Source organism: Myxine glutinosa, chromosome 5 (assembly GCF_964187855.1).
Source record: "Myxine glutinosa chromosome 5, kmMyxGlut1.1, whole genome shotgun sequence".
In the NCBI taxonomy this organism is placed as follows: Eukaryota; Metazoa; Chordata; class Myxini; order Myxiniformes; family Myxinidae; genus Myxine; species Myxine glutinosa.
Window position 1 is genome coordinate 20,031,223 of NC_136265.1, and position 20,496 is coordinate 20,051,718.

Genomic DNA, 20,496 nt, shown 5'->3' on the forward strand with positions numbered 1-20,496 from the left:
GTCTGTTCACAATTGTATTTTGTCGAAACTGTATTTATCTTTCGGTGTGTGAAGTTATTGTTGTCAACTTTGGTTGTTTCTCGGTGTTTATCTTTCATAAATTGATCGTCTGTTTGCCGTGTCGCGAGCAAGGCCTTTGCCGCGTCGCGAACGATTTGAAATCGAAGTTAAGTGATTGTTCCCATTTGTATTTTCGTTAAAACTGTATTTATTTATGGTGTTGTACGTATATTGTGTCCCGACGAAGATTTTTCAGTGCAAATCTTTCATACCTGTATTGAAAATCGTGTTAATTCGTGTCGTGTCTTGAGGCCTTGTACAGTGTGCACTGTACAACCTTGAGGCTTTGTTTTTCTCTCAGCGGTCCGTCGTTTGTGATCCAATAACTTTCGTTCTCTGTATTCCCAGTCTTTTCACCCATAGCCTACTTCCTTGTGTAAATCTCAACTCAAAAAAAAAAAAAAAAAAAATTCCCTTCTCTGTTCTCATTCGTTTATTCATTCTTATTCGTTCGTTCGTTCTTCGACCACGTGTTTCTCCCCCATTTCCCCAGATAGTTTTCACTCATTAACCTTCAATGTTTACACTTTCCCCTCAAGTTATGTATTCCGTCATATTTTATAACACCTTTTTCTTCTTCTTCTTTAAAAGGCTGCTTTCGACTTGCTCACCAAATCAATTCATCCCAAAAAAAATATCCATCTCCTATAGTGCCTTTTTTCTACATTCCCTAAACTCTCCTGCACTCCATCCTCCATCCAGCGTCCTTAAACGTATTTTTAACTCGAAGGTCACAAGAAACTCATTTTGCAATAAATGTTCGTTTCCCATAAATCGTACACTTTCAAAAATCCAATCTCACCCCTCCCCTCCAAATCTTCCCCATCACCCATCCCTTTCAAATCTCCCCCCTTGCCCCCTCCCTCCTAAACTACCCCCTCACCCCTCCCCGCCAAGACGCCCCCTCGCCCCTCCCCTCCTAGACTCCTGCCTCACCCCTCCCCTCCAAATCTCCCCCATATCCCATCCCTTTCAAATCCCTCCCCTTGTCCCTTCCCTCCCAAACTCCCCCCTCACCCCTCCCCTTCAAATCTCCCCACCCTCATTGCTTCTCAATTTCCCCCCTCTCACTCCCCCTCCTCAAAGCGTCCTCCCCGCTTCTTCCCCCTTCAAACTCTCACCTCCATCTCCCCCAACCTTCTGCCTCGCTCTTCCCCCTCCTCAAATAACACCTCATTGTGGCTCACCCAATCACCATCAAACCTTTTGTCCGCCCCATCCTTCCCTTTCTCCGAGCTATTCTGAAATCTCTAACACACCTTCAACAGCTCTCCCTACCTCTTCCACCTCTTCCACATCTTACCCTACCCCTCCTCCCCCCTGTTCTGTATCTGATGCTCCCCCTTCCTCTTCATTAACGGTATGGACCTCAAACATCCGGGGCCTTCGTTCAAACTTAACTGGTCTCTCCATACAGGTTGCTTCTGTCAAACCAGACGTGATCTGCTTAACAGAAACTTTCCTCCTTTATGATGTCTCTGATTCCATAGTATCTCTCCCGGGCTACTCCCTCCTCCGGTATGATAGACCTGAGCCTCGTCCTGGAGGCGGGGTTGCTATCTTTATCAAAAACTCTCTTCCTCACTCGCCCTGCACTGCACTCTCTCCACCTCACCCCCAGGAATACCTCTGGCTATGGCTTCCCCTTCGCTCCCACCTCTTGTTCATATGTGTGTTGTACCGTCCACCAAACAGTGATGACTCCATCTACATCTCGCTGTCTGATGATATGGATCAACTTCTATCTACTCATCCCAACTCTCTCTTCCTCATATGTGGTGATTTCAACTGTCATCATGCCAGTTGGCTGGGTGTGGGTACCTCTCTCACCAGCCATGGCTCCTCAGCAAAGGACTTCTGCGACTCACTGGGACTGACACAATCTGTCAATTTCCCGACCCGGATCTCAGTCAACGGAACATCTTCTCTTCTGGACTTGGTTATGACTAACTTCCCTGAAAATGTCTGCTGCTCTTCTTATGCTCCGATCGGATCATCTGATCATGTCCTTGTTAAAGTGGACATCTCTCTGACCATCCTCAGGGAGCCTGCTCAGTGTCGACGAGTCTGGCATTTCACTCAGGCCAACTGGCACGGTCTTCAGGCAGCCATCAATCATCTGGACTGGTCTCCCATCTCTACCACCTCTGACATCAACTCATCCTGGGAATTCTTCCAAAGTAAATTGCTCTCTCTCATGCACAGATTTATCCCATCTCGTCTTCAGTTGTCATACCCTTCCTCCCGTCCATGGTACACGGAATCTTGTGGTGAGGCTGTTGCCCAGAAACAACTTGCCTTCGTCTCCTGGAAAGCAAATCCAACGGAAGGAAATCTCATTTCCTTTCACAAAGCCCGAAACAAGTGTGTGTCCACCCTCAGGAGAGCTAGGAAACAATATCTCTCCGTTCTCAAGACCGAACTCTCTTATCTGTCTCCCTCTTCCAAATCCTGGTGGCGTCTGGTCAAATCCGTTTCTGGTGTTTGTTCCCCCTCCATCCCCTCCCTTACCTCAAACGGCTACACAGCTGACTCCGCACGTGAAAAAGCTGAATGCCTCAACTCTGTGTTTGCCTCTAAATCTTGTGTCCCAAACCCATCCCTCTCTGTACCCACCATACCCAGTCGTACCCTGCTGCTCCTGGACTCCGTGTCCTTTCCTCCTGACAAGGTGGAAAAGTTTCTGTCAACCCTCGACTCTGATTCTGCAACTGGACCCGACGGCATCAGCCCACGGGTCCTAAAATCCTGCTCTGCTGCTCTATCTCACCCTCTCTCTGTTCTCTTCACCCTCTCTTTTGCTCAAGGTCAACTGCCATCTGCTTGGAAATCAGCCAACATCACCGCTTTGCACAAAAAAGGTGCAAAAACAGATCCTAGCAACTACAGACCAATCAGCCTTCTCCCAATTATCAGCAAAGTCATGGAATCCATCATTGCTTCGGATATGAAATCTTTCCTCTTCTCCAATGGCTTGATCTCTGATCATCAATTTGGTTTCAGACCAGGTCACTCTACTCTGGACATGCTGCTTCTGCTGTCTCAACAATGGATGGAGGTCCTCAATGCCAAACAGGAAATTAGAGCTGTCTCCCTCGACATATCACGTGCCTTCGACACGGTCTGGCACCCCGCTCTGCTCACCAAAGTCTCCTCCTTTGGTATCCATGGAAATCTCCACGCATGGCTGGTGGACTTCCTCTCTAGTCGTCGTCAACGTGTGGCCCTGAATGGGTTTCTCTCATCTCCTCTTCCTGTTCAGGCTGGAGTTCCCCAAGGCAGTGTTCTGGGCCCCGTGCTTTTTCTGGTCTTCATCAATGATCTCTCTGACTCTCTCGAAAATCCTCTCTATCTCTTTGCTGATGACTCCACTCTCTGCCGCTCCATTCCTCTTCCCTCAGATCGGCAGTCTGCTGCCTCCTCACTCTCTGAAGACCTGGACAAAATCACAGACTGGTCAAACAAGTGGAACATGTCTTTCAATCCTGACAAATCTCACACTCTTACTCTGTCTCTCCGAAAAGATCGACTGGACAACCCTCCCATCTACTTTCTCAACAATCCTCTCCAAGAAGTTCTGTCGCTCAAGATTTTGGGTCTCACTATCTGCCATGATCTTTCTTGGGAAAACCACATTTCCAAGCTGGCCTCCAAAGCCAGTCGCCGACTGGGCATCCTCCGTCGTGCGAAGTCCTTCCTCGGCACACCTGAGCTCCTCACCACATACAAGGCTTTCATCCGCAGCTCAATGGAATACTGTTCTCCCCTATGGGCCGGTGCTCCTGCCTCACACCTAGCTCGGCTTCACGCTGTTGAAACCAAAGCTTTCAGAATTATTGGAATCTCCCGCGATGAAGCTATCTCTGAGGGCCTTTCACTCACTCACCGCAGGCAGGTAGGTGGTCTTTCTGTCTTCTACCGACTCCTCTCCGGCCTTGCACCCCCAGCTCTCTCTGTGCTCTGTCCCCCAAATATTCCTACAGGTCGCACAAGATCTGCCACCAACCCTCTGATGGTTAAACTGCCGAAATCTCGGCTCTCTGCTCACCTTCACTCTTTCATTCCTCTTTTCTCCCGCCTCTGGAACAAACTCCCTCACTCCCTTCAATCCCACTCCTCCCTCCAGGTCTTTAAAACAGCTGTTCACCACCATCTCTTATCTTCCCCCATCCAAAACCTTGATCTTTTCTACCCCCGCTAATTCACCCCAGATCCACCTTGTTTGAAATTCCAACTTCTTTCCTGGAAGTCCTGGCAGTGTCCATATGTTTTATACCTCTCCCACCGCCCCCTTCCCATGCCCCCCCCCCCCAAAGCCCTCGCCCTCTCTCAGATCTCTCGATGTCTCCATGTCTCTCGGTCCCTGCTCTCAAATGTTGTGTTTGTGTCCTTCCCCCTCTCTCCCCATCTTGTCTACCGCTCCCGATGTTATATGTTTTATGTGTCGGTTTGTCTTTCTGTGTGATTAATGTTCGCTCTTTCACGAGCCTCGATCTTGTATACAAAAAAAAAACAAAAAACAAAAAAAACGTTGTTTCAACGTTTTCACGTTACTTTCCTGCAACATTGAAATAATGTTGTTGTGAAACGTTTCCACAACGTTGTTTCAACGTTTTTCACGTTACTTAACAAAATGGCAGGAAATACGTTTTTTCCACCTCCACCAACATCTCCCACCCCTGGAATGTTCGCAAAGTTGAGCAGAATGTTTATAGTTCACAACATATTGATTGGTATAACGTCGGTCCAATACCTAACTAAAACGTTTAGGGAACGTTTTTCTGCAACATTCAAGTAACGTTGTTGTAAAACGTTTCCACAATGTTGTTTCAACGTTTTCCTCGTTACTAAACAAAATGGCAGAAAATGCGTTTTTTCCACCTCCACCAGCATCTCCCACACCTGGAATGTTCGCAAAGTTGCGCGAAATGTTTGTAGATCAACTAAAACGTTTCGGGAACGTTTTTCTGCAACATTCAAGTAACGTTGTTGTAAAACGTTTCCACAACGTTGTTTCAACGTTTTCGCGTTACTTTCCTGCAACATTGAAATAATGTTGTTGTGAAACGTTTCCACAACGTTGTTTCAACGTTTTTCTCGTTACTTAACAAAATGGCAGAAAATGTGTTTTTTCCACCTCCACCAACATCTCCCACACCTGGAATGTTTGCAAAGTTGAGCGGAATGTTTGTAGATCACAACACATTGATTGGTATAACGTCGGTCTAGAACCTAACTAAAACGTTTCGGGAACGTTTTTCTGCAACATTCAAATAACGTTTTTGTAAAACGTTTCCACAACGTTGTTTCAACGTTTTCACGTTACTTTCCTGCAACATTGAAATAATGTTGTTGTAAAACGTGTCCCCAACGTTGTTTCAACGTTTTTCTCATTACTTAACAAAATGGCAGAAAATGCGTTTTTTCCACCTCCCCCAACATCTCCCACACCTGGAATGTTCGCAAAGTTGAGCGGAATGTTTGTAGATCACAACACATTGATTGGTATAACGTCGGTCTAGAACCTAACTAAAACGTTTCGGGAACGTTTTTCTGCAACATTCAAATAACGTTTTAGTAAAACGTTTCCACAACGTTGTTTAAAGTTTAACATGTTTGAAGGTAAAAGTAAAACGTCCTTAAAACATTTATAAAACGTTTTTTTTTTCGTTACCTAATTACGACGTTCCAGCAACGTTGTGATTAACTTATGTGTTTGCCGGGCTGGTGTTGGCTTCGCGGTTAGGGTGCCGGCTTGGGATCCTAGGATCCTGGGTTCGAATCCTGGTCGATCGCTGAATTAACGCCAGGGGGGTTGACTCAGCCTGATCATCCTTCCGAGGTTGGCAAATTTAGTTCAATGGTAATTTAACAAGTTCAATGGTAATTCTCTGTGTGTTGCAAGAGGTGAATAACAGGGTTGGTGGCAGGAAGGGCATCCGGTCCATAAAACATTGCTTCAAAAAGGGGACCACGGTGCCCACAAAAGGACCAACCCCTGCTCTGTGGGGAAAAATGGCTCGAAGTGGTTCGTTTCTTCTTCTTGTGTATTAAATCGACGTATTGATGGGGAAAATAAAATGCCCGACATACCTATTGTCATTTAATTTACACTACTCACAATAAGTTAGGGATATTGGCAGGTTTTTCGGTGTGGTTGGTTTTGCGTATTAATTATGTTGAAAAAAGTTGTTGGTCCTAATTCTATGGTTATTAATGTGTGAAAAAACACAGCATTCTTGATTTCAATACCTCAACCCTAACCCCGATGAAAAAAATAAACTCACTCCCACAATATCCCTAACTTATTGTGAGTAGTGTACATGCATTCTGCTCTACAAATTTATGGTAAGATTTCAGATTGTGGAAATGTTGTGATATTCAAACCAGAATAATAATAAAAAAAGAACTTTATAATAATGAGCCATCTCCAGAATCTGAAGCACAGAGCTGTTGCGGTCCGTGACCTTTCTTTTCTTCTTCCTCTTCCTCCGCCCCCCTCCACCCCCCTCTGAGTTCGACCAAGTGGTTCGGCCCACGGGTATACAGCCGATGATTGGCTGTGGGGCAGGGGAGGTACCAGGACGTTGATTCAGAGGAGAGTTGCTGAAAAGTAGGCTCGGGAATCCTCCGGTAAAGGCTAGCTAATACGGAGGATAATAGAGAACAGTGGATCCAGGAAAAGGGCCGTGATCAAACGGTTCGGACAGGACGAGACACTAAACTCCCTTTCGGCACAACATTTAATAAAACAAGGCAAAGATGGCGGCAATCAACTCGCTCACACGAGCCATCAGCAAGAAGCCGGAAGTCTCCTCCCTTTCCGGTGCAAATTAAGAGGAAAAAAGTAAGAATTACAGGCTCGCACTACACCAACATGGCATCAACATATTGCAAGAAAACATTCATAAGCAAAGCAGGAAACGTTCACGTATATCGTACGCATAACATCAGAGACTTTCTAACAGCCACCCCCAAATTTGTGGAATAAATTGGTAAAAAGGGAAAGTTTCAGTCCATTCACCCCTCACCCATCATCGTCAAGCTTCAACAGCCGGATCAATTTAGCAAGTGGTCGAACATAGTTCTTGCCACGAACTTGAACGCTGGCAGTTCGAGCACGGCCATCTGAGCCCGGAAAGGTCTCGTGAAGTTTCTCTCTATGGGCGATGAGGTGACGGACGGATATTAGGAAGGCATCAGCATCAAGGCCCTCCAGGAGGCCCAGATGTACGCTGTGGGTAGTGAGGCACTTGAAGATTATACCCCAGCACTTCTCCGTTCGTCTTCCAATTTTTATGGTGAAAGGACCGAAGCAGTCCACTCCAGTAGAGTAGAAGGCAGGCTTGTATAGTCGTAACCGAGCAGGGGGTAGATCAGCCATCCTTGGCACCTCTGGATTGGCATGCCATCTTCGGCACTCGTGGCATTGATGTTGGTGTCGACGAATAGCCTCTCGACCATGCCGAATCCCATACTTGCGACGTACTTCAGCGAGAATTCTCTCCGGACCACAGTGAAGCAGTTGGTCATCACATTCTTGAATGAGGAGCTGAGTTACTGGGTGATGAGGATCTAAAACAATAGGATGCACAGTGCAATGAAAGTGAGTTCCACAACTTTGACCTGTGTAATGGAAAATCAGTTCCACAACATTGTCCTGTAGGTAGGTTTAATGACAATTCGATCTCTGGCAATATCCTGTAGAAATACAATCATGCAATATATATCAGGATCATGGAATCATGGAGAAAGTTCAGTAATATCAATCAATGCAAGCAAGCCTCGATTATCTACGTATACGCACCATCCGAGTCTACATGTCATAGATTAAAGGTCACAGGAGTGTCTCGGAGCGACGGTCGTCCAAGTTCTTATAGACGCCTCTCAGTGGTTAGAGAGAGCATCACACCTGGGTTCAACTTAGATACATTTTCATTACATTCTCCCCGCTGTTAGAACTACACTTCCGCTAGGCAGGAATCAAGCATGCAGCAGCATTAGTAGAGTAGCGATGTCAGTCCATGTCAGTCGGTCCATCCGTAGCGATCGGGGCGGCGAACTTCCCTGCCAGCACGGGTCCGGAAACTACCGGGTACTGCATCCCCAAGCCCGGAGTCCCTCGCATCAGAGTAGCCCCCTGAAGCGGGCGACGGAGGAGGCACCACAGTGCCTACAGGCAGGGGTGTATTTTGCGACGGGCGGGACGGCAGATGTTCTGTAGGCAGAGCCTCGGAAGAATCCATAGACTCGTAAATTGGTTCGTCGATGCCCTCGCAAGGGTCAATGGCCCCGCAAGGGGCCAGGTGGCGTACGGAGACCGTGGACTCGCGTCCATCTGCCATCAACAAGCGAGCATGCTTGGGATTAGCCTGGAGTACCTGCACCTTATCCACTAGTGGATCATACTTGCTCGTGCGAACCGTACATTTGAGATAGGCCGGCCCGGGCTCAGCGAGCCAACTAGGTAAAGATCGGATACTCCCCGAGCTCCTCGGGCAATGAAACATCCGTTCGTGAGGAGTCTGGTTGGTGGCCATACATAGTAAAGCCCTGATTGAGTTCAGCACCGCAGGTAACAACCAAGCCCATTTATCTAGGCCCCGGCCGAGGGACCTAAGGCTTAGTGTGACGGCCCTCCATATAATCCCATTGAAGCGTTCGACCTGCCCATTCGCCTGTGGTCTATATGGGGTGGTATAGCTAGAAGCGACATTATGCTGAAGTAAGAAGCTCCTCACTTCCTGGGACAGGAACACTGCACCTCCATCGGTATGCACGTAGGCCGGATTCCCAAACATAGAAAACAAGTTCTGCAGACATCGTATAACTGTGGCGGCCGTCATATCTGCGCACGTGAAAGTGAAAGGGAATCGCGAGTACTCATCAACGATAGTGAGCAGATAACGAGAGTTACTCGATGCCGGCAGCGGCCCTGTGAAGTCCATCGCCAATCTCTCCCACGGCCTAGTAGCTCTGACCAGCGTCCCCATGGGAGGGTTGTAAAAACGCGGTTTGAGTTCCGCACACATAGCACAGTCGTGACAGACCTGGCGAATGTCCTCAACCGAGTATGGCAGATTACGACAATGCACAAAATGAGCGAAACGCGTCACCCCAGGATGACACAGAGTGTCGTGCAAAGCGTGCAGACCCTCCAAAGATATGAGGCCCGCACACGTTGCTGGCCGCAATAGGGCGTCGGCAACCAGGTTATCCCTCCTTGGGCGATATTTGATGGTGTCGCAGAAATCGGCGAGTTCGATGCGCCAGCGAGTGATTTTCTCATTCTTAATGCGTTGAGCATGCAGGGTGTCATACATAAACACAACGCTCTGTTGGCCCATGATAATTTGGAAGCCAAGCAAATAGGGATGCCAATGCCGAATCGACTCGACGATCGCGTACGCTTCCTTTTTGACAGATGAATGTCACCGCTCAGCGGAGGTGAGAGTTCGCGAAAAGAAAGCCACAGGGCGCCCCCTTGGGAGAGAGTCGCAGCTATTGCATGATCCGAGGCATCACTTTCCAAAACAAAAGATTTGTTATCGTCAATCGTCGCCACAGCGGCCCCAGCGATGTCGGACTTAAGGCCATGAAAAGCAGCCTTGGCATCAAGGCTCATGGGGAACGCTTCGCAGTCCACAAGTGGGCGGAGTTTCGCGGAGAAATTTTGCACCCACTTAGAATAATGGGCGAACAGCCCGAGAGCATGCTTCAGCGAAGCACGATCGCAGGGCGGAGCCATGTCGAGCAAGGGTCGCAGACGCTCCTTATCCGGAGCAACAGAGCCGTGGGTCACGGTGTACCCCAGGAGATCTATCGTGTGCGTGGAGTAACGACATTTAGCCTCATTCATAGTTAGGGTCCTCTGCGCGACCTCTAGGAAGCGCTTCAGATTTGCATCATGATGTTCCTGGTCATGCCCGCAAACCGTGAGATTGTCCAGATATACAAAGACGTCGGTCAAGTTCTCCTTAGCGATGAGGTTGTCCATAGCCCTCTGAAAACGCGACCCCGTTCGTGACCCCAAAAGGTAGCCGGGTGAACTGGTATAACCTTTGACCGGATTCAAACGTGGTATAGATACGGTCGGCCTCGGAGATGGGGATTTGATGATACGCACTACGCAGATCGAGAGTGCTATAGACCGAGTACTGGGCCACCTGTCGAACCAGGGAGTCTATCCCCGGTAGGGGGTAGGCGTCAAGCTGTGTAAATCGATTAAGCGTCTGCGAATAGTCGATTACCATGCGTCTGCGATGCGCTTCACTTTGTACCACCAGAACTTGGCCCGCCATGGTGACCGACTAGGTTCTATGATACCTTCCTTTAATAGCTGGGCCGTTTCTTCTGCAATTAATTGCGCGTCAGCTCGTGAGTAGCGTCGCGATTTAACCGCTACAGGTGTACAGTCCGTGGTCATATTTGGGAACAGCGACAGCGGCTCAAATTCCATCCCTGGAAGAGCACACACAGCAAGCATATCAGTGCCACCAAATTCCATTTCCAACCGTCCATGTCGCTTGAGAAAATCATGTCCGAGCAAAACATCTGCACATAATGCTGGTAAGACCATGAGATGCACATCCGGAAACATTCGTCCCTTTATACAAGCTTCAATCGACATTACGCTTTTGTGCTGAGCCTAAGCCCCTGAGAGGCCGTGAAGATCCGACGTCTTGTCCCAAGAATCGGCCATCCATGTTTTTGCACCAGTCGATAATCAACATAACTATCCATGGAACCTGTATCAATCAAAGCATTCGCAAAAATTCCCTCGATCATGAGTGGAATTATAGCTCGAGCCAGGCCAGGTGGACCTGCAGTTATCGCATTGTCTAGGCGTGGTGCTCGTGCTTCGCGAGTGGATCCAACGCCAGCTAGAGTTTTCCATGCCATAGCAGTAGCTTGTAGTTCGTACGAGCAGCCTCCGGATGGCGCTCGTGTCATGCGCGGAGTTTCAAAGCCAGCTAAAGCTTTCCGTGCTGTAGCAGGAGCTTGTAGTTCGTATGAGCAGCCTCCGGAGGGCGCTCGTGTCACGTGCGGAGTTTCAAAGCCAACATTAGCCGTTCGGGTGGCCGAATCGGACAGTTGGCAGGGGCGCGGAAGAATGCCGGCCAAGGACGGTTGCACCGCGTTCTGTCGTGTCTGAGCCACTTGTTTAGGCGGCGCGATGAACCTCACCAAGGTTGAGCGCTCAGCCAGGGGCCCACGAGGAGGTGCGCTCCTCATCAAAGTCGGGCGAGGCGCCCCGCGCTTCGTTCAGCCCACTGGCTCGGCGATAAGCACATTCATTGTCGAGCGGGTTCGTTTGTCCCGCGTCGCTGTTCGGCAAACCTTTGCAAAATGCCCTTTCTTTGTGCACAAATGACATGTCGCATCTCGAGCCGGACAAACAGACCTGAGATGTTTTCGGTTACCGCAGAAATAGCACGTAGCGTTACGTCCGGGCTTTGGTCCGGCTGCTGCTGCGGCCGTCAAGCCCGGATCAGGGTCTTCCTCGGGAGCGGCCGGGGTCTCCGATTCCGGCAGAGATGCTGTGGCTGCATCCGCGTCCTCGGCGGTCGCTCTCTCCGGTTGAGCTTGCCGAGATGTCCCCGCAGTGACGTATGGGTGTTCATACGTGTCGGATTGTTCCCGTGCTTGGGTATAGACGTGAGCCAGCCGCAGGGCTTCAGCGAGCGTCAAGTCGGCTTCTTCAAGAAGTCTTTGTCTGACTACTGGGGATCTGAGTCCTGAGATGAAAGAATCACGCACAAGATCATCACAAACTTGTTTGTGTGTCCACACCTCCGGTGCACTGTTGGTCAGCAGACGCCGGAGCTCTTGCGCGAAATGATCTAAAGTCTCCGTGGGCTGTTGTTTTGGTATTGTGAGCAGGTGCCGGGAATAAACCGCGCTTCGTTTCTTGATGTAAATACGCTTCAGCTCTGCTACTGCCGCATCGAACGTCACGCATTGTTCAATCGCGCGATACACGTTGTGATGCACCTTTGTTTGTAGTACCTCCAATTTCGTTTCATTGGTGACGGCAGCTTCCTGGGCCTTGAATTGATTAATTATCCAAGGTTTTCAGCCAATGTTTCAGCTCCGCGCCCGCATCCGCTGCTTGCGGGTCGGCTGCGAATTGCGGCACCTGGATCATTCTGTGTCCTGCCATGTCGCTCCCGTTCGCCTCTCGTTCTCGATCAGACGGCAAGACAAAATCTATATAATAATAGCGTAAGGACTCGACTTTGTTATCCCTGTTATCCACCTCGACTGTTATCCCAGTGACCCGATGCCCATGGCACTAATGGATTTACGATCTATGAACCGCGCTCTTTATGGAAGACCTTTATGGAAGCTATGATCTATGAACCGCGCATCTCCATCTTTATGCCAGGAAGAGGAACGACAGACGCGCTTTTCATTGTGAGGCAGTTGCAGGAGAAGTACATGGAGAAGAGGAAGAAGTTGTTTCTTGGGTTTGTTGATCTGGAGAAAGCATTCGATCGGGTTCCACGCAAAGTATTGACATGGGCATTGAGGAAGTTAGGAGTGGAGGAATGGTTGATCAGAGTAGTGATGGCAATGTACAAAAGAGCACGCACAGCTGTAAGGACGAAGGACGGGAACAGTGGTGAGTTTGAGGTGAAGGTGGGAGTGCATCAGGGGTCGGTACTAAGTCCACTACTATTTGTAGCTGTGATGGAGGTGCTGGCTCAGAACGTAAAGGAGGGTTTACCGTGGGAGTTGTTGTATGCAGATGATCTGGTGTTGATTGCGGAAAGTATGGATGGACTGAAGGAAAAGATGAACACGTGGAAGGAATGTATGGAGACAAAAGGTCTGAAGGTGAATATCGGAAAGACGAAGGTGATGGCAAGTGGTAAAGCATGTGGTGAGGTGGAAAGAACTGGGAAGTGGCCCTGTGCTGTGTGTAGGAAGGGTGTCGGAGTGAACTCCATTCAGTGTACAATGTGCGCTGAGTGGGTTCATCAAAAATGTAGTGGTCTGAGAGGGTCATTAACCAGTGTGGCAGCTACATTCAAATGTAAGGTGTGCACAGAGGGAGCTGCAGATGGAGGAAATGTTGAGTTGGATCTTGGAGATGGCGTGAAGCTGGAAGGTGTGAAAACATTTTGCTACCTCGGAGACATGCTGAATGAAGAAGGTGGATCAGACTCGGCAACGGTTGCTCGAGTGAGATGTGCATGGAAGAAGTTTCGGGAATTGAGTGGCGTGCTGATGATGAGGGGAGTGTCGTTGAAGCTGAAGGGAAAGGTGTATGCTGCATGTGTGAGAAGTGTTATGATTTATGGGAGCGAGACATGGGTAATGAACGTAGAGCAGCAACGAAGGTTGGAAAGGGTGGAAATGCGAATGGTTCGGCGGATGTGCGGAGTATCGTTGAGAGAGAGGAAGACAAATGATAAATTGCGAAAGATGATGGGAATAGAGCCTGTGATTGATGCTGTGAAGAGGAACAGGTTGAGATGGTTTGGTCATGTGTTGAGGAAGGATGAAAGTGACTGGTTGAGAAGAGTGATGGAAATGAATGTAGAAGGAAGTAGAAGACGGGGAAGACCGAGAAAGACTTGGCTAAAGATGGTGGAAGAAGAAATGCGGGCAAGGGGGTTAACAAGGAGAGATGCAGAAAATAGGGCAAAATGGAGAAGATTGTCATGGGGACCGCAAGGCTAACCCCCGCTATAGCAGGGAAAATGGCCTTTAAAATGCATGTTGTTGTTGTTGTTGAACCGTGCTCTTTGTTTATCACGTACAGCCATACTCGAAAAATCTGAATTAGCCGACGTTGGGGCCCAAAAGCATCTGATTAACTGCCGATACGACGCCATCTTACGATGCCATCGTATTGGCGTCTGCTGGGCGAAAGCGAAGCAAGCCGTCCGCTGATTGGACAGGCGAAGGCGAAAGCAAGCCGTCCACTGAGTGGACAATCCAAAGCATGCATTTGTGCCGGTGTCGGCGATCGTTGTTCATATACGCACTCTTCATTCTCATCTTTCTTCCTAACTCTTACTCGGACAAGCAAATCCCTTATGCCATCCATAATGGTACACTCTATCCATACACCACATCCTCCCTTCCATGGATGTTCCACGGGTTTCGGCTAGTTGTCATTAATTGTAATGAAAGTGAGTTCCACAACTTTGACCTGATGGTAGGTTTAATGACAATTTGATCTCTGGCACATCCTGTAAAAGTACAATCATGCAATATATCAGAATCATGGAATCATGGAGATAGTTCAGTAATTACCAATCAATGCAAGCAAGCCTAGATTATCTAAGTATATGCACCATTCGAGTTCTACATGTCATATAATAAATGTCGCAGGAGTGTCTCGGAGCGATGGCCATCCGAGTTCTTATAGATGCCTCTCAGCGGATGGAGAGAGCATCACACCTGGGTTCAACTTAGATACATTTTCATTACACACAGCATCTTGTGTAAGGACATCCACACGGCGTAGTCTTTCTCCTACTCTGATGAGACCAAGGGTACGGTCATATTCAGGTGAGAGAGATGCCACTCGACCTCTGATGGGTAAATCCCTACCCGTTGCAAGTATCTGGACTTCGTCCGGAAAACTATTGTACTGTGAGCGTTGAAGCAGAAGATTCTCTATCTCCCCACGCTGGTGAGCGCTTAAGGTAGGATAGTCTTGATCGTAGGCCACCCCATTGGGACACTGCTGTGCAGCCACAACCAGAGCATTCCAAGTCTTGTACTGTGAAGGGTCAGGTAAGGCCTGTATGCCCACCGACATTGTTCCACAGAAAGTTGACTTCCGGAGCTCAGTCACATCACTTTGCTCTAGTACGCTGACCGGTCCTTGTAGTGACCAGCCCAGGTTGGTACAAACTGCTACTGGAGCACCCTTGGGGCCAAGTCGCACAGGTTGCTTTGGTAAGATGAGGTGCGGATAGTCTGACCCAATCAATATTGTTGGTTGAGCCTTGTTAATCAAAGGGAGTGGTATCCCAGCTCGGTGGGGGTGCCGTTTCTGAAGATCGGCCACTGTGTACGAATACTCAGATAAGCACAGCATTGTGGCAGTGAATGCTGCATCTATCCCATACCTCTGGTTCGGGTTCTCGACCGATGATATCTGAAGCTTGACAGAAGCCCAGGTACACTGCAACGTATCTTCTCACAGTGTCTTGAGCAGTAATGCTTCAGGTTTACCCACCAGGTTCAGCCACTCCGTTATTGAATTCAAAAGCATAGTCCTTTCTGAACCATCGTCTAGAATGGCATAGGTCTCTCTGGACCCTTGTGGGCCATGAAGAAGCACCTTTGCGACCTTTAACAGGACATCATGTGGACGGGAAGGCTTGTCAAGGTACACTGCAGATGGTGCGGAGCCTGTCATTAGGACGGTATCGCAGGATCTCTGCACTGCATCATGTAGGATGGTTAGGTGCAACTCGTTGCAAGCAACGCATGGCTTCCTAAGTGTACAGCGATCAGCTGGGTGTGACCGACCGCACCTCCAGCAACGGTCATGTTCCCTTATCCACTTAATAATATGGTCTGTGGAAAGCTTCTTGAATTCCGCACAGGAACCGAGGTAATGATCACTGGAGTCACGATGAGGACAATAAGGCTTGGTCTTGGTTGTTGAAGAAATATTACGCAATGGCTGTAGCCTTGTGTCAGCTATTGGTGACTCAGATTTGTGAAACACCGAGGCCTGTGATTCTTTCTTCTTGAAAGATGAAGAATGCTGTTCCTTTCTCTCTAATCCCTGGCCCTCACATTTGTAGAGGACAGCAGCTTGGTTCGCTATACGTTTAGCTCGGGCCTTCACCTGCAGCCAAGCTGCCAGATGGTGCAACGTGTAGGTCTGATTAGAATATGCGTTTAAAAGTCCTTGGTTAATGTAGTGCTCAATGAATCCATCACGATAGCTCGGTGGCAGTTTGCTAATTAGCCTGTCTACATATGAGCCACATCATAGTTCAAATCCATGCTCACCCTCGAGGGATTGTAACATACCCACAAGGCAGTGCACTGCGAGAGCAAATTCTTCAAAGGCCTCTGCATCTCCAGTCCTCACTGGTGCCATGTTCATGATGGCACCAATTTCGCTCTGTACGAGTTGCCTTGGCTGTCCATACTTGTCCTGCAGGGCCCGTAAGGCCACCGTGTATGGCTTCGGATCATGCATGTAGGCCTGAACAAGTTTGTATGCACTTGGTAGCTTAAGGTGTGTTAAGAGTACTTGATATTTGTACTCCTCTGACGAGTAGGTGTGATTACTTATCAGGCTATCCAATGCAAGCTTGAGAAGGGCAAAGTCACTTTCTCTGCCACTCTGGAAATAAGGCAGACTCGGTTTTGGTACGCCATAGGATGAAGCTATTAATAGGTCCATGAGGTTGGGTGTTGCAGGCGTCTCAGATGGGTGAACTGGATGCCCATGTGGTGAAGTCGAGGGTGGTAGATAGGGTGCATGATGACATGGTAACATGTTAGGATGAAAATTTGAAGCTTGGAATGGAGCTGTGGTGGCCGATGAATATGCAGTTGCATGAGTTTGCTTCACCTTCTCTTTCGGTGATGGATTGTCATTAATGATTAATCGAGGAGTGGATGTGGATTGTAAGTCGGCAGTGATGGCAATTTCCGGCTCTGGCCGCAGTAGCGGCAGCTGCGTTGGCAATGGTTTGTTTGGTTGAACTGAGGGAGTACATGACGCTCCACCACCGTACAGAATCATATGCTGGGCGGTAACGGTTGGACGCCTGGTTGGAGAGTTAGGCGCTTCATCTCCTGCATCCAAGAACGACACTATCAACCGTGCTTCCTCCAGGTCCTGTTCGGCCTTCCTCAGACGTCTCTGTCTTGTTAGCTGGACGGACAAGGCCTCGCGTTCCCTCAGAGCCTGGTGCTCCATCTCCTGAGCCTGAAGGACTTCATCCTGCAGCTGCTGTCCACGTTTCTCAGCTCTCTCATCCTCCCCAACTTGACATGTTCGTTCCTCCAGTTCATACCGTTTTCGTTTTTCCATGAGAATAGCCGATTGTATACCACTGAGTTGGGATGTAATGGATGTACGGCTGTAGCTGGAACAATGTCTGCGTCGTGAGCTATGTGCACTGCATAGTGAGGCAGTCTTTGGTCGGTGGCTTCCTGACGAATGTCGTCGGTAAGAATAACTCGGCCCACACTCCTGATTAAGAGAAGAACCACTCGTGTTTGAAGGTACGTAGTTAAGAACATAGTCTTTCAAACGTTCAGGGATACGTATATTCCTTTCGGGTCGGGAAGACGCCGTTAATTCATTGCCAGTGCTGATGATGGCCGGACCCGGTAATTCGGTGGCTGATACAGGTGCGGAGCTGACGGCGGCCACCGAAATAGAGACAAATGGATTCATGCCATGAGTGCTGAAAGGACTAACCGGGCTAATGTCGCTGGTATTGTCTGCTGTTTGAGTACAATCGGCAGTCCGGGTAGCGGCGATATTCTTGTTCATGATTTCCTTGTCCAGCTGTTCGTTATCCGGCTCGAAGGACCATGAAAAGTAGGCTCGGGAATCCTACGGTAAAGGCTAGCTAATACGGAGGATAATAGAGAACAGTGGATCCAGGAAAAGGGCCGTGATCAAACGGTTCGGACAAGACGAGACACGAAACTCCCTTTCGGCACAACATTTAATAAAACAAGGCAAAGATGGCGGCAATCAACTTGCTCACACGAGCCATCAGCAAGAAGCCGGTAGTCTCCTCCCTTTCCGGTGCAAATTAAGAGAAAAAAGTAAGAATTACAGGCTCGCACTACACCAACATGGCATCAACATATTGCAAGAAAACATTCATAAGCAAAGCAGGAAACGTTCACGTATATCGTATGCATAACATCAGAGACTTTCGAACAGTGGCCATTTTGGAGGTGGGCTCATTGCGGAGTGCCTTTTCGTGTATTGTAGAGTTTCCATCTGCAATCTCTCCACCTGAAGGTTGTGCCTGATTAAACCTCTGCGTCCACCTCTACCTGAAGCTTGATTTTGATCGAACTCTTGCTGCCGTACCTCTGCATTGGGCCTACCACTGGGCTTGCATTGGGGCCTTCCACTGGGCCTGCATTGTGGCCTACAGCTGGGCCTGCATTGGGGCCTACCGCTGGGGCTGCCTGGGGCCCTATTGTGGGGCCTGCCTTGAATGCCGTGCTGATTAGAACTCTCGCTGCACCTCCTCCAGTTTGGATCCCCGACCGGGCCTTGAGTTGATACGGGAGGATACAATTACAATACCGCTCACATCCTCATCATCTGGGTCTCTCCTCTTCTGACATCTTCAGGACCACCGGACCGTAGATCCTCCCTTGGGAATGACCAGATTCCGAGGGGTTCCCTCAGGTCGCCCGGTCCTTTACACGAGCAGCACCCTCCAGCCCTGGCTGACTACTCCTTCCCTCTCGTGCCGGCCTAATCTGGTTTTTCCCTCTCTTCTTCTTTCTTTGTTTCCTCTTTCTTTATGCATGGGAATACATTTTGATTGTTATAACCTACTAACAGGAGTACCCAGGTGAGAAGGGTGGGGGGGGGGGGGGGGGGGGGTATGCACATTTTTGGCCAAAAATATTGGCACCTTAGCACTTTTTTCAAATAATGCACCATTTCTTCCAGAAAATTGTTGAAATAAAAAATCTTTTGGTATCCACAAATGTATTTCTTTGGTTTGCAGTGGGAGAAAACAAAAAAGCTGAAAAAATTACTAAATCTTAGCTTATTCCACACAGAAATCCTAAAATGGCCCGGACAATATTATTGGCACCTTTAGGAAGTTGTTCGAAAGAACTAGATTTCAAGCAGGTGATTATCCTTTACTTTGGAATTGAACTCCTGTGGTGAGTTGCAGGTGCCTTTTATATAAAAATCACTCATTCACCGAGTTTGAATAGAGAAAAGGAGTCATTCTGCTGTTTTGTGTCACTCTGTGCACCACAATGAGCATGGAGAAAATAAAGAAAACCAGAGAATTGTCTGAGAAGGTCAGACACAAGATTGTAGCCAAGCATGGACAATGTCAAGCCTACAAGTCCATTTCCAGAGACCTTGATGTTCCTGTGTCCACCATACGCAATGTTATCAGGAAGCTTAAGGCCCATGGCACTGTAGCCAACCTCCGTGGACGTGGCCGCAAGATAAAATTTCATCGAAGATTGCAGCTGAGGATTGTTTGAATGGTGGAGAAAGTACCTCAATCAATTGCCAAACAGATTCAAGCTGAGCTGACCTTCAGACACAAGATATGACAGTTTCAACTCACACCATCCGTCGCCAACTTAATGAAAGGGGGTTCTATGGTAGGAGACCCAAGAGGACCCCACTGCTGAAAAAGCCCAACTCGAGTTTTCTAAAACACACCTGAACAAGCCAAATTCCTTCTGGGAGAATGTCTTGTGGACAGATGAGACCAAATTAGAGCTTTTTGGTAAAGCACATCATCTCCATGTTTGCAGAAAACAGAATGAAGCCTTCAAAGAAAAGAACACCTTCCCTACAGTCAAACATGGAGGAGGTTCAGTGATGTTTTGGGGGTGCTGTGCTGCCTCTGGCACTGGGTACCTTGAATGTGTGCATGGTATCATGAAATCAGGAGATTATCAAGGCATTTTGGAGCGCAATGTTCAACCCAGTGTCTGAAAGCTGGGTCTCTGTCGAAGGTCATGGGTCTTGCAACAGGACAATGACCCCAAACACACTTCAAAAAGCACCCAGGAATGGTTCAAGACAAAACACTGGACTGTTCTGAAATGGCCAGCAATGAGTCCAGATCTAAATCCCATTGAACACCTGTGGGGAGATCTGAAAACAGCAGTTGGGAGAAGGCACCCTTCAAATCTGGGAGAACTGGAGCAGTTTGCACAAGAAGAGTGGGACAAACTGCCGGTGGAGAGGTGGAGGAAGCTCATTCGTGGCTATCGGAAGTGCTTGACTGCAGTTATTTTGTCCAAAGTCTGTGCTACCAAATATTAAGTCTAGGGTGTCAATAATTTTGTCAATGCCATTTCTTTTTATTTTCTGATTTAAAAGGAAATATTAAGTTGTGAATCAAAAACAAAGGTTCTGTAATATTAACAGTGAAATAAATAATTGTGGAGACCAAATACTTTTGTCAATTTCAACATATTGTTGCGGATATGGGATTTGGCCTCCATCCATATCCACTTGTAAATATTCCCCTATTTTCCCAATACTCCCCAACTATCCCCAATCCCCCATTCCCTAGTCCCATTGTCTGTAAACAACACCCTGTAGAGCCGACCTTCCCCTTTTTCCCCCATTAAATGTCGTGCCCAGGTCCACCGCATCTCACGTAGACAACTATAGGACATCTTGCTAGTTATTCGTAGTCTATGTCAGTTAAGGACTCGTTTCCATTAATTCTGACACTTCGTTGCACCAGAATGTGA